The 12,604-nt window shown below is 54.7% G+C and overlaps 1 long non-coding RNA gene across 2 annotated transcripts; it reads right to left on the reverse strand.

The window, feature by feature from the left end:
• Positions 1-232: 232 nt before the first annotated feature.
• LOC118145474 (uncharacterized) lies at positions 233-5,255 on the reverse strand. 2 transcript variants are annotated; one of them, XR_004730598.2, is made up of 4 exons: positions 5,221-5,255; positions 4,929-5,035; positions 3,880-3,990; positions 233-1,882 (listed from the first exon to the last, which is right to left on the reverse strand). It is a non-coding gene; the product is annotated as an uncharacterized LOC118145474 (long non-coding RNA). The 2 variants fall into 2 exon arrangements; XR_004730595.3 differs by having other exon boundaries at positions 233-1,169; positions 1,726-1,882; positions 4,929-5,255.
• Between the last annotated feature and the right edge of the window lie 7,349 nt (positions 5,256-12,604).

Here is a 12,604-nt window from a genome sequence, read left to right on the forward strand (position 1 = left end):
CTGAGCTCCGTGCAAGGAAGAGCCTTCTAAGCGTGGTGAGCTCCCCATTGCTGGCGGCGTGGAAGCAGAGAGGAGTGGGAGTCTGTGTCCCTCAGCAGCCTCTGCCCTCTGAGTTTCATTAATGGGCAATCTGCCAGGCTATGGCTCACCCCTGGGGAGCAGGTGCTGGCCGAGCCGGCGTAATTTCTCTGGCACTGCTCAGAGGCATGGCCCCGCCCCAGACCATCTGTTTTTGTGCATCTCCAGATCATTTTCAACACATCAGCAGCATGGCCGAGAAATGTCTCCGGCTCTGGACCGCCCCACCCAGCTCCCCCAGCCAGAGCTCACCCGGATGGCGTTTCAGCCCCTTCTCAAAGTCAGCAGAATACGATTTTATTGATTGGAGGCGCTGGGCTTGTCGATGTCCTACGTGGGGAAAAGCATGCATTTTCCTGTCTCTTTCTTAAATCGTAAAATAGATTGTGCATCTAAGAGGGCCACATGAAGCACTGGCCACAGTGAGCTTCGTGGAATTCGCTGACTGCATAAATCAGGGAGATGAGTTTCAGAGAAGCTTTGTTCTCCCTTTCTGAATATAAAATGGTTGACTTCTAAATTGAGAGAGAAGTCAGCCCAAATGTCCCTGAGGCTGCCAGAGGGCACGAGGACAGAGGCCATGAGAGGGGAGATTGGGTTTTCTGAAAGGTACCTGCCAGGGCAGAGGCAAAAGATGCCCGCTCCATGCTGGCCCTGAGCCTTGGGAAGCGCCTTCTTTCTGCTGGGGAAGCGGCAGAGCCCAGTGCTGGCGTTCCCAAACATCTTCATAGACTCCTTCCAGATATGCCATTTCCAGGGACCACCTGTGCTCCTATTTCCTTAACAGTTTGGAAAGAGAATCCCCTTGCCCTATTTTGTGGCTGCATTTTAGCAACAGCATCTCTAGCCCGTGGTTTGATGGGCAGGCCATATTTTTTCTGATACTTCACAATAAATGGTAGGAGATTAATGCCCCCAGGTCTCACCCTCTCCTCTCTCTTCCATAGAGTGTTGCAGGGATCCAGGCATTTCCATCTTCGAGCCCTCAGCATCTCTGAAGAAGAGAAAGGCTCCATCCATACTTCCTTGGCTAGTTAGTCATGTGGCCACAGCCTAGTGCAAGTGAGGCTGGGAGGTGTGGTTTTGGGATACTAGGGAAGCAGGAAATGAGAAGTGAATGGGACCTGTTTCGGACATTTTTAAAATTAAAAAATGCATCTCTGTATACTTCTCGGGCCTCAGGTCGGAAAGGCTGGCTTTGCAGAGAAGGCAGCATGCAGTGTTGGGTGACCTTGGGCACTGCACGCTGGGCAGACTTACCCACTCTGAGCTCAGGTCTTTGCCACCCACATGGAGAGACTCACTGGAGTTTTTGAGCTGGGAACATTCGGTGCACACCCCACCCAGCACCTGGCCCAGGGCAGAGCCCACCATGAGCTCATTCCGCCCCCACCCTGCACACCGTTGCAGACACCAAGGCCATGGCCTTGCTGGGTGTCCTCTCTTAATTCCTTTATAAAAGGAGAGGGCTGGCTGGGTGACTGTTTCCAACCCACTACCCCTAAAGCAGATAACAGGCAGAGCGAGTGACTTTCTGAAGGACACAGCCAGCTGGTTGTGGGCCCTGTCTGGGGCGACAGCATCCCTGAGGACCACAGGCCATGGGACCCAGTGCCTTCAAGCCTGCGAGTTGGTGCCACAGCTCACCCACTGCAGGGTACACTGAGGTGCTTCAGGGAGGACAGGGACGGCCAGGGAGGGCTCCAGGTGGGAAGAGGCCACACACGTGTTCTTCAGAAGACAGGTCTGGACTGATGGGGAGCAACCAGGAAGCAGGCCGTCTGTTTTCACTGCAGTCTCCATTCTGGAAAACCAACACTTGAGTGACTCGCTGAATTCAAACCTGGGAAAGCTGGGCCAGAGCTAGAACTGGGGTCTCCTCTGTGTGCCAAGTCTGACAGAGAAGCTGGGGTGCTATGGCCGGTGCCCAGCAGTTCACTTGGGGGCTGGGGGGGTGCTCTCAGCTGCTGCCAGGCCAGGTCCGAGCCTCACAGACTCCCACCTCTGTCTCTGCCAAAAAACAGCAAACACGATTCTTCAGGAAACCAGGGAGAGGTGGGGACAGGTGTGCCGCTCAGGCCAGGACGAGGCCTTGACAGAGGACCCTAGGCAGAGAGCAGGGCCGTGGTGCCGGGGAGGCGGGCGGGCCAGCCGCACCCTGATACGGGCAGCAGAGCTCGGCTGCTCTCACCTCTGGGAGGGCATCCACCGCGGCTTGGGCGGTGCTGACACTGAAACCTGTCAGCTATTTCTGAGCATCTGGACAAATGATGTAGCGCTTAATGATGGCAGGAGAAGCAGGGGGTGACTATGCATGTTAGCTCGAAATTGATTCCACACCCATAATTCCGTTCTGCAGTCAGTGATGAAGGCACGCTCTCCCCCTCTTACCAGGTGGGGCACCTTCGTGACGTCGGCCCCTCCTTGGAGCCGAGGGTGGGTGGGCTTTATTCAGGGACCCCCGTGCTGCTCTCAGGCAGAGCTAGAGCTAGGTGATGGGATCCAGCCGGGTCAGTGCTGGAGGAGGCGCCTGTGGCTGTGGCAGACAGAGTGACTCCCCCAAGATGCCATATCCTCTTCCCCAGAACCTGTGAATATCTTCCTACCTAAAGAAGCGTTGCAGATGAGCTTAAGTGAAGGGTTTCGTGGCACGGGGAGATTATTCTGGACCATCTGCATGGGCCCTATAGAAGCTCAAGGGTCCTTATGAAAGGGAGTTAGGAGTCTCAGAGTCACGGAAGACAAGAGGACCAGCCAGGGGGTCGGAGGTGAGAACATGCTGCCGGCTTTGAAGAGAGGGAGGAAATGGGGGAGGGAGCCCAAGTCCTCCAACATGGGCCTGGGGGCAGGTTAGCCAGAGACACCTGAATCCACAGAGGAAAAGAGGCTGCCTCACCAGCTCCAGCTGCTCTTTGGTGAAGCCTGGCAGGGACGAGCCAGGCAGTGCCCTGAACACCCTGGAGAACCCACACTTCTCAGGCTTGTGGCTGGGGTGGATCCACAGCACGCTGGTGACTTTGTTTTTTAACTTCCAGCCACTGGGGATTGAGGCCCCCACTGAGGGCAGGGAGGGAGGAAGGAACAAGGGGCAGGGATCTGAGGCCATCTGTAACCCTGCCCCGGGGGGGAGTCCACAGGAGCAAGGACTATGGACAGGGACCTGCCCTGGCCCTTCTGGGGGCCCTGGAGCTGCCAGAAACCACCCCATATCTCTTTCTAACCCCATGAGCTAATTTCCCGAAGGATTTGGCTAAAAGACACCTGGGGGGTTGTGACAAATTTAGACCTTCTGCAAAAGTGCTGAGTCACGATTTGCCTGTTTGGAAAACAGTGAGCTAATTAAGTTACTCTTGGAGGCAGAGGCTGCAGCCGGAGGAGGCGGTGGAAAGATCCTCTGGGGCACTCAGCTCCGCGCAGCTCAGAGAAACGTGCACCACCAAGGAGGTGACCCCACCTGCTGGGTTGTCAGCAGCCAGAGCCTGGCTGGCGGAGCTGTATGAAGAGGTCTTCAGGAGCCCAGGCACCCCTCGTGGTATAGATCATAGGTGGCTTCACTGAGGCCCCGAGGAGGGAGGAGCTGGGTTCACACAGGGGAACAAAGAGGCAGAATCCAGAGAGCTTAGCTGTTGCTGTCATGTGAGTCAAGTCCTTCTCTGAAGGGACTCAGCACCAACACCCCCACCAACTCCGCCCCTGCCTCCTTCCCTCGCGCAACTTCTGGGGAAGCTCTCTGAGCCAGGGGATTTGGCTGCATTACAACAGCAAGGGAGACATACATGGTCCCTGTGCTTCGGAACTTACGGTCTGGCCACGAAGACACTGCGGCTTATCAAGGTGGAGGGTGGAGCTGATGATGCAGCGATGGAGGAAGCAAGCTCACTCACAGATGAGGCAGGCAGGGATGGTTAGAGCCTGGACCGGAGCAAAGGGAACAGCATTTGATTTTGAACGAATTGCTTAACAAAGAAATGCTGACCCCCATTTTGAGAAGAATGACTACAGCAGGTGGGCCTGAGGATAGACCAAACCCATCCCGACCCCCAAGGAGTCCAAGTCCAGGGGGACACAAGTCCTGTCCAGATGAGAAATAAATGGGATGAGACAGGGAGGCCGAGCCTGCTCCCCAGCTTCTGTGCTGCATCAGGTCCTCTGCCTCCAGGTCTCACCGCCTACTTCCTCCCACCAGCCCAGGACCCCGAGGCTCTGAGAAGCAAGTGGGTCCACCTGGTCCGCACCTCTTGGCCCTGATGCTGGAGGCTCCCTCGGCCCCTTTTGAGAGCAGATGCCTGGGTGACCAGCCATGAGTGCAGGGGCCCACAGCAATGCCACAGTGCCCTGGACCTGAGAGCTCCTCTGTGCCTGGAAAGCACTCCCTCTGCAGCCGAACTGACAGGAAGCAGTTGTGGGTCTGATCTGATCTTCACCGTGGAGGGGTGTAGGGTGGAGGTGACTGTTAATGTAAGTCCTTGAGAGGCTGGGCTGGATCTGGAGCCCAGAATTTTACCTGATCTCATGCCTGGGCTCCTCCTGTCCTGGCCGGTGATGGGGTTCAGGCAGGAAGACATGCGCACCTCAAATATGTCTCCTTGGGGATGTCTGAAGCCCCTCCTTGGGGGACAGAACCTCTTAGTTTTGGGGTGGGGAGTCACCCCAGGACTTATGTTGACATTGCAGGGGGGTACAGAGGCCCTGTATAGAACCCTCTCCTCAGGATGGAAGAGGCAGGCAGGACCCCAAAGCAGCTGGGTACACAGAACACCCACCTCCCTTGCCCCAAGGATACCCGGGTTCATTCCCTCCACACTCTCCTTCCCGTTATCAGCCCAAATGCCTTGCTCCCAGCACCAGACCTTGGCTCAGGCTGTCCCTCTGCTGGGAGAGCTTTCTCCACTCCAGGTTGCCCAACTCAGAAGCAAGGTCACATCCATGGAGACACTCTCTGTGAAGATTAGACTTCCTGTGGGCAGCCCAGGGGCGGTTTGGCAGTTCAGCTACCAGGACAGAGAGCCTTGCAGCATCTGCTCTGCCATCCCTGGGTGTGGCTTTTGTCTTCATGGCCCAGGAGGGCAGCTGAAGCTCCAGCCATCATATCTCTGTTCCAGGAAGATGGGACAAAGAAGAAAGGGGTCACAGTATACTCACAAACTGCCTTTTAGGGATGGTATCCAGAGGCTGTCATATGACATTTCTGCATATCCTCTTTGTCAATACCTAGTCACATGACTACCTGCTACTGCAAGGGAGGCTGGGAAATGTAGTCTTTATACTGGGTAGTCATGAGGCCAGCCCAAAACCCGGGATTTTGTAACTGGGGAAGAAGAGGAGGTGAACAGCTGTCTACCTCAGCCTTCCCACACCCTGTCACATTTGGTCAGTGTCCCTGTCACGTGGTCAAAACTGAGCTCATGCCAGACTTGATCAGGGCCCAGCCAGTGGGCGGATAGAACCTGGAACCAGGCAGGGGAAGGAGGGCGGCATCTCACGCTTGCCAGTCCCACGCAGTCCCCTCCATGCTTCTGCATTTTTCAGTAAATTATCTTTTGTCTCAGAAAGCTTGAGAAGCCTGCTGGCAATTCCAGCTGGAGGTTTGAGTTGTTAGGGGTGGGGAGAGATGGTGCAAGACACGAGCTGCCATTGCTGCGTTGGAGCAGAACCCAAGACCTGTAAACATGTGAGCTGCATGCGACCATGCCCTCCCCTCTTCTCCCACAGGTGCCATTCACCCAGCACCACAGGGGAAAGGAAGGGGCATGTGGGGAGACCTATTTCCTCCCCAAGACCTGCTTATCTCAGGAGCAGATGAGTACAACATATGGCACTTCTTAGAAGCCAGTGTCAGCCATGAAGCTGGGGCCTCCGGGCAGTTAAAAGACCTTCCCGTCTATTATTCTATGTGTCCCCACCTCCCTGGCAGCATCTCCAGGAAGGGAGCAGCTTATTGCTCTTTGATGGGGGACACCAAGGCACTTGAGTGCTGTGAGGGACGGGCAGCTCTCTCCCCAAGGACATCCTGGGTGCCTCTCCACCTGCACTCGGCCATGCCCTCCCCTCAATCCCACACAGCACCACACCGCACCACATGCTCTGTCCTGCCAGGGACCCTCCACCAACTCAGCACCCACTGGGCTTCATCTTGTCACCTGCCTCTTTAGCCAGAAGTCCAGGCCTTTCAGGCCCCACCCCACACTATGCTTGCTTCCTCGTGATGCCCCAGTCTGGGCTTCCCTCCCCTGCAGCTCCCTCTCTGCACACAGGCGTGTGTTGCCTCTTCCCCCACCTTTGCTCAGGCTGGTGCCCATGCTCTAAATGCCCTTCTCTGCCCTGGCTCCTGTGTGGATCCTCATTTTACCCACCGTCCAGCCTCAGCCAGAGCTGCCTCAGGAATGCACATCACTTACACACTGGGTCCCGACTGGGGGTCAGAAGGACGGTGCTGGTGAAGGGCCCTGATATGAAGACAGGACTGGTGCTGGTGAAGGGGGCACTGAGATGAAGACAGCATGGCCCCTGGCTTGTAGGAGCCTCCGGTCTGCAGCATGAAAACAGACAAATGACCAGTGGATTCCGGGCCAGTGACCAAGGCACCCAAAGAAGCAACTGTGCCCTGCTATGCACCCCGTGGTCCTGAAACACTCTACTCACTTGTAATTATTTTGTCTCTATTATCTGCCTCCCCCAACAGAATCTAGCTCCATGAGAGCAGGGCTAGCTCTGCCATGTTCATTGATGTGTCCCCAACACTCAGGATACCATCTACTCAGAACACAAAAGTATTTGTTCACAGGATGTACAGATGGATGGATGGATGATGGATGGATGGAAGGATAAGTGGATGGATGACAGATAAATATATGGATGAATGATGAATGGGTGGATGAGTGGATGGATGAATGGATGATGGATGGATGGATAAATGGATGAATAATGGATGGATGGATGGATGATGGATAGATTAATGGATAGATGAGTAGATGGATGGATGACAGATGATGAAGGGATAGATGAACAGATGGATAGATGAGTGGATGGATGGATGATGAGTCAGTGCACAAATGATGGATAGATAAGGGATGAATGAATGAACAGACAGATGATAGATGGATAGATGAGGGATGGATAAATGAATGATGGATGATGGATGGATGATGAATGGATGGTGGATAGATAGGTGAATAGATGAATGATGGATGAATGAATAGATGGACGGATTAGTAGATGAATGGATGGGTGGATGGATGGATGGATGATGGATAGATGGATGATGAAATGGGGCTGAGTCATCCAATGGTATCCTCTCTCCATTCAGCTTCACTGACCATTCAGTGGAGACACTTACTCCTGGCTCCCTCCCCATCCCCTGTGGGATTCTTCTCCATGAGGCTCATTACCACCTGTCACAGATTCTAGAAGTTTACTTATGCACTTGTTCACTGTCCATCTGCCTCCCCTCATCTGAGGCTTATCTGCTGTGTTTGTGGATGTATCTTCAGGGCCTAAGAAAGTGCCTCCAACATTTAGTAATGAGTTAGGAGGTAGGACTCAACTCTGGGCCATACTGAAGGCCAGCTGAAACCACGTCTCCATAACCCACTCCCACTATTTCCATGGCAACACCTGGAAGTTACCACCCCTTTCTGTGGCCATGACCTGGAAACTACTGCCCCTTTTCTAGAAATTGATGACTAGCCCATCCATCCATCATTCATCATCCGCCCATCATCCATTCATCCAGCCATTCATCTGTCTATCCAGATTTGCATATAGTTAAAAATGGATAGAAGCATGACTGCAGAACTGCCCTCAGCTGTGCTCTCAGCATGTCTCTTGTGGGGTAGCTGTGCTCTGCAGGAGCAGCCATGCAGCTGCAACACCACTGCCTCAACAAAGCTGCTTCCTTCTACCACCGACTGCCTCTTGAATTCTCTCCTGAGCAAAGCCAGATCCTTCCTGGGCTAAGTCCCAATCGCGGGGCTTGCCTGCCCTGTAACAGGAGGAGTAAAACCATCTTTTGTTGTTTGTAAGAATTGATGAAGGCCAGGCACGGTGGCTCATGCCTGTAATCCCAGCACTCTGGGAGGCCAAGGCAGGCAGATCGCTTGAGGTCAGGGGTTCAAGACCAGCCTGACCAACACAGGGAAACCCTTTCTCTACTAAAAATACAAAAATTAGCTGGGCGTGTAGTCCCAGCTACTTGGAGGCTGAGGCAGGAGAATCGCCTCAACCCAGGAGGTGGAGATCACAGTGAGCCAAGATCGCACCACTGAACTCCAGCCTGTGTGATAGAGCGAGACTCTGTCTCAAAAACAAACAAATAAATAAAATAATTACAAAATATGTTAACAAAAAAAAGCTGGGTGTGGTGGCTCAAGCCTGTAATCCCAGCACTTTGGGAGGCCAAGGCAAGCGGATCACGAGGTCAAGAGATGGAGACCATCCTGGCCAACATGGTGAAACCCCGTCTCTACTAAAAATATTAAAAAATTAGCGGGACGTGGTGGCGCACACCTGTAGTCCCAGCTACCCAGGAGGCTGAGCCAGGAGAATCGCTTGAAACCGGGAGGCGGAGGTTGCAGTGAGCCAAGATCTCACCACTGCACTCCAGCCTGGCACCTGGTGACAGAGCGAGACTTTGTCTCAAAAAAAAAAGAATTGATGAGTGAGCTAGAACACGCATACAAGGCTCTTCTCCCAAATACAGTCCAGGATTGATGCCTGACCTCCACTCAATGTCACCTTAGGGGAAAAGCCTTCCAGGCCCAAGTCCAAATGAGCACTGGCCTCTGTCTTGGTCCACTTCCCTTGCATTAGCTTCCACTCAGCGTATGCCACCACCAGCCACATTACCCACTCACTGGTTACCATCTTTACTCACTCAGCTATAAGCTCTGAGAGACAAACTTTCGTTTGTTCTCTGTCAAATCTCCAGAGTCTGAAACAGGTCCTGACGCATCACAGAGGCTCTAGCCATATTTGTGGTGGGAGAAAGTGTTGTCAAAGCTGGGTCATGCGGGAGGACTAAAGGACCCCCCAACCTCCCGGGCCAGAGCCTCTAAGCCTCTGTGGGCCCCTCCTCTTGGAAGCAGCTCTGGTCTAACTTGCTTAGAGGAGCTTCCATGCAGAGCACCACAAACTGGGCAGCTCAGTCCACAAAATGTATTTCTCAGTTCTGGAAGCCATAGCCCCAAGATCAAGGTGTCAGCAGGATGAGTTCCTCTGAAAGGAAGTGAAGGGGACAGAAACAGAAGAAAAGGCTATTTTGGACTTGGGCCTGGGAAGGATGTCCCCCGAGCTGACATTCAATGGGGGCCAGGGGTCAAGCCGGGACTCAGTCTGGGGAAGTCTGCTGTGTGCACTTTCCCTAGCTCCCATCAGCTCATTCAATCAACACAAATGAATTCTGTTCCTGCTGGAGGGATATCTGCTCCAGGCCCCACCCGCTCTGGGCTCTGCTGGCCGTCTTGGGTGCTCCTTGCCTTGTGGACGCCCCCACCCTGGTCTCTCCCTTCATGTTCACGTGAGGTTGTCCTTGCATCTGTGTCCGCCTCTGAGTCCCTATTGCCCCTTTTTCAAGGACAGCAGTCAGTTAGGTTGGGGCCGCCCTGCTCCAGCAGGACCTCATTTTACCCAGTGACATGACCAAGGACCCAAATTCCAAATAAGGCCACATTCTCAGGGACTCAGGGTCAGGGCTGCACGTGGATATGTGAGGGGGACATGCTTCAGCCCATGACAAGCCAGCACTCCTGCTCTCTCCTTTTCTGCCCTCCCACGTCACACTCTGTCCTGCTGATTTTGTTGACACAAAATTGCCTTCAAATCACAACATGGGCAGTCCCTCTGTCCCCTAAGTGGGGTCTCTGGGCTCCATCCTTCTTCCTTGGCTCCCCCCAGGCCTGGTGACGCGGGTGCCCGGAGAGCACCAGGTCATCTCACGGATTGGCTGGAGTGTGATGTGGACATTTCTGCCTCCACCAAATCCATGCTCAGGCATCTCCAGAAGACTCTTTTTTTTATTCGGCAAAGGGGAGGTTCCTGCCTGGGTGATCAAGAAGGAAATCCAGAAAGACTTGAAACCCAGGAAGGAGGAGGACGCATGTGCCCCTTCCACTGCAGGTGGGTACAGGGGAGCTGACCCATTGGACAGGGCAACAGAAAACAGCTCATCCACTGGACCATGTCCCCCAGGATCCCAACACCCCTGCCCCCAGCTGGGCACCTGGGGGTGAGCTATGCCTAGTGTTTATTTTGGAAACAGACTCTTCCTATTTCCCTAGAGAGCCCCAGCCCATGTCTTGTCAGTACTCTCTTAGCTTGCCAAGGTCAGACACGGAAAGGCTGCCCTCCCTGGCTCCCCACGTAGGAGACAGAGCCAAAACGCATCTGCAGGAGACAGCTGTGCTGGGGCCTCAGCAGGTGTGGGACACATCCCTGGGGGAGTCTCACCCAAGGCTGGAGCAATTCCTTTCATCGGAAGGAACCAGGGTTGCCAAGGCCTGGAGGGCTGACGGCCTGGCCCATCCCACCTTCTGCCTCGATGGAAAAATCAGATCCCCTGATTCCAACCAGGTCCCAGAGGTGGGCCCCAGAGATACTGAGCCAGGATGGTAGGGAAGGGAAGGAAAGCTGCCAAGGTCTCACCTCCCAGGCCTTCCTTTCTGGTGACCTGCTGGCATGGCTCCAAACTGCAGGTGGCTCTGTGGAGGCTCCATCCTGGCTAGAGCCATCCCTGGAGACAGTGCTGCTCTTCCAGGCTGAGTTGCCCCCCACACCCACCTCCAGCCCTTCCCCTGGCTCCCTGTGGCTGGGGAGAAAATCTGGAAACAGAGGGACCCCCCACATCCACTGCTCCAGCTGGGTCCTTCCAGGCATGAAGCCTAGAAGAAATTAGACAGACGCCCACCCCCAGCCAGGGACTCGGAGATCATGTCCAGCCCCGGCCTTGCCTCACCCCAGGCTCTGCTGCCCACTTGAAGTCATGTCCACTTGGTGTGTCCAGGCAGGACCCCCAGGTCTCACACCGACACCCCATGCCTTCCCGCTCATACCACCGGCCACCGCGTTCTTCCGGCTGCTCAGACCATCGCCCAGGAAGGGCCGTTGCCCCTTCTCCCTCGCCCGACACCCACCCCCGCAGGAATCTGTGCTGACTTAAATCCCAAAGTGCGTCCTGGACCTGCCCAGACCCCCCACCTCCTCATGAAGATTCATTCCCGCATCATCTAAATCACCACCCTGTTCCCAGTCAAAGCCAAGGCCTCCCCATGGGTCTCCCTCCCACCAAGCCCGTCGCACTTGCCCCACAGTCCATAACTACACACCACGGCTGCCCTTTCCTGCTTCCTTGGAGCTTGGATACCCTGACAGCCAAAAGCGCAGCCGCCCTTCTGAGCATACCCGGATCAGGACACAGCCCTGCCCAGCACACCACTGACCCCGTCTCCTGCCTCCAGGTTTTTAGCCAAAGCTCCTCTGCCTGGAATGCCCACCCCCAGGCCTCTGAAGGGTGGAGTCCTCCTTATCATTCAGATCTCAGTCTACTGTCCCCTCCCCGGGGCCTACGCCCCCGACCCCACTCTCCCAGGCCTCTTGCCCACTCTGCCCTGCTCAGGTCTCTGACTGGGGTTCCTGACTGGGGTTCCTGCGTTCACTCACTGGTTCCCTCAAACCCTCCCATTGGAAGATACACGTTACCAGGCAGCCTCTCCTCTCTATTGATGGTCCGACCATCAGCCCTTGGTCAACTGGTGATACCAGTGAGCGTTCCCCAAGATGATACCACTGGGAGGTGGCAGGGCCGTGGACCCCCAGACCCCACAAACTTTCCATAGCCCATAACAGGCAGGCCGTTCTTTCCTGTGCCTCGCAAGATTCTTCCCGGGCTTTGGGTCCATCTTAGTGCTTCCAGGCCAGCACCTTCAACCTATAGAGAGCAGACAAGCTAGAAAATGCACCAAAAGACATAACTCAGGCCGGGCACAGTGGCTCACAGCTGCAATCCCACCACTCTGGGAGGTTGAGGCAGGCTGATCACAAGGTCAGGAGTTAGAGACCAGCCTGGCCAACATGGCAAAACCCCATCTCTACTAAAGATACAAAAATTAGCTGGGTGTGGTGGTGCATGCCTGTAACCTCAGCTACTCTGAAGGCTGAAGCAGGAGAATTACTTGAGCGGGAAGCAGAGGTTACAGTGAGCTGAGATCGTGCCACCATACTCCAGCCTGGGCAACAGAGCGAGACTCTGTCTCAAAAAAAAAAAAAAAACGGGCATAACACAAAGTGTGCCTCTCCGCCCCTCCCTGAGCTCTGGGTAGCCCCTCTCCTCCTCATGGCAGATGACCTCCACAGTTTAGGGGGGCTCCTGGGAGGCCCTGAAATTGTGTGTATGGGTGTATTAGTTTCTTACAGCCACCATAACAAGTTATCACACACTCGCTGGTTCAAAAAAACTGAAATTTATGCCCATAGTTCTGGAGGCCAGGGATCTGAACTACAGGTGTGACCTGGGCCATGCTCACTCTGGAGGTTC

The sequence above is a fragment of the Callithrix jacchus genome, chromosome 1 (genome assembly GCF_049354715.1).
Source record: "Callithrix jacchus isolate 240 chromosome 1, calJac240_pri, whole genome shotgun sequence".
NCBI classification, from domain to species: domain Eukaryota; kingdom Metazoa; phylum Chordata; class Mammalia; order Primates; family Cebidae; genus Callithrix; species Callithrix jacchus.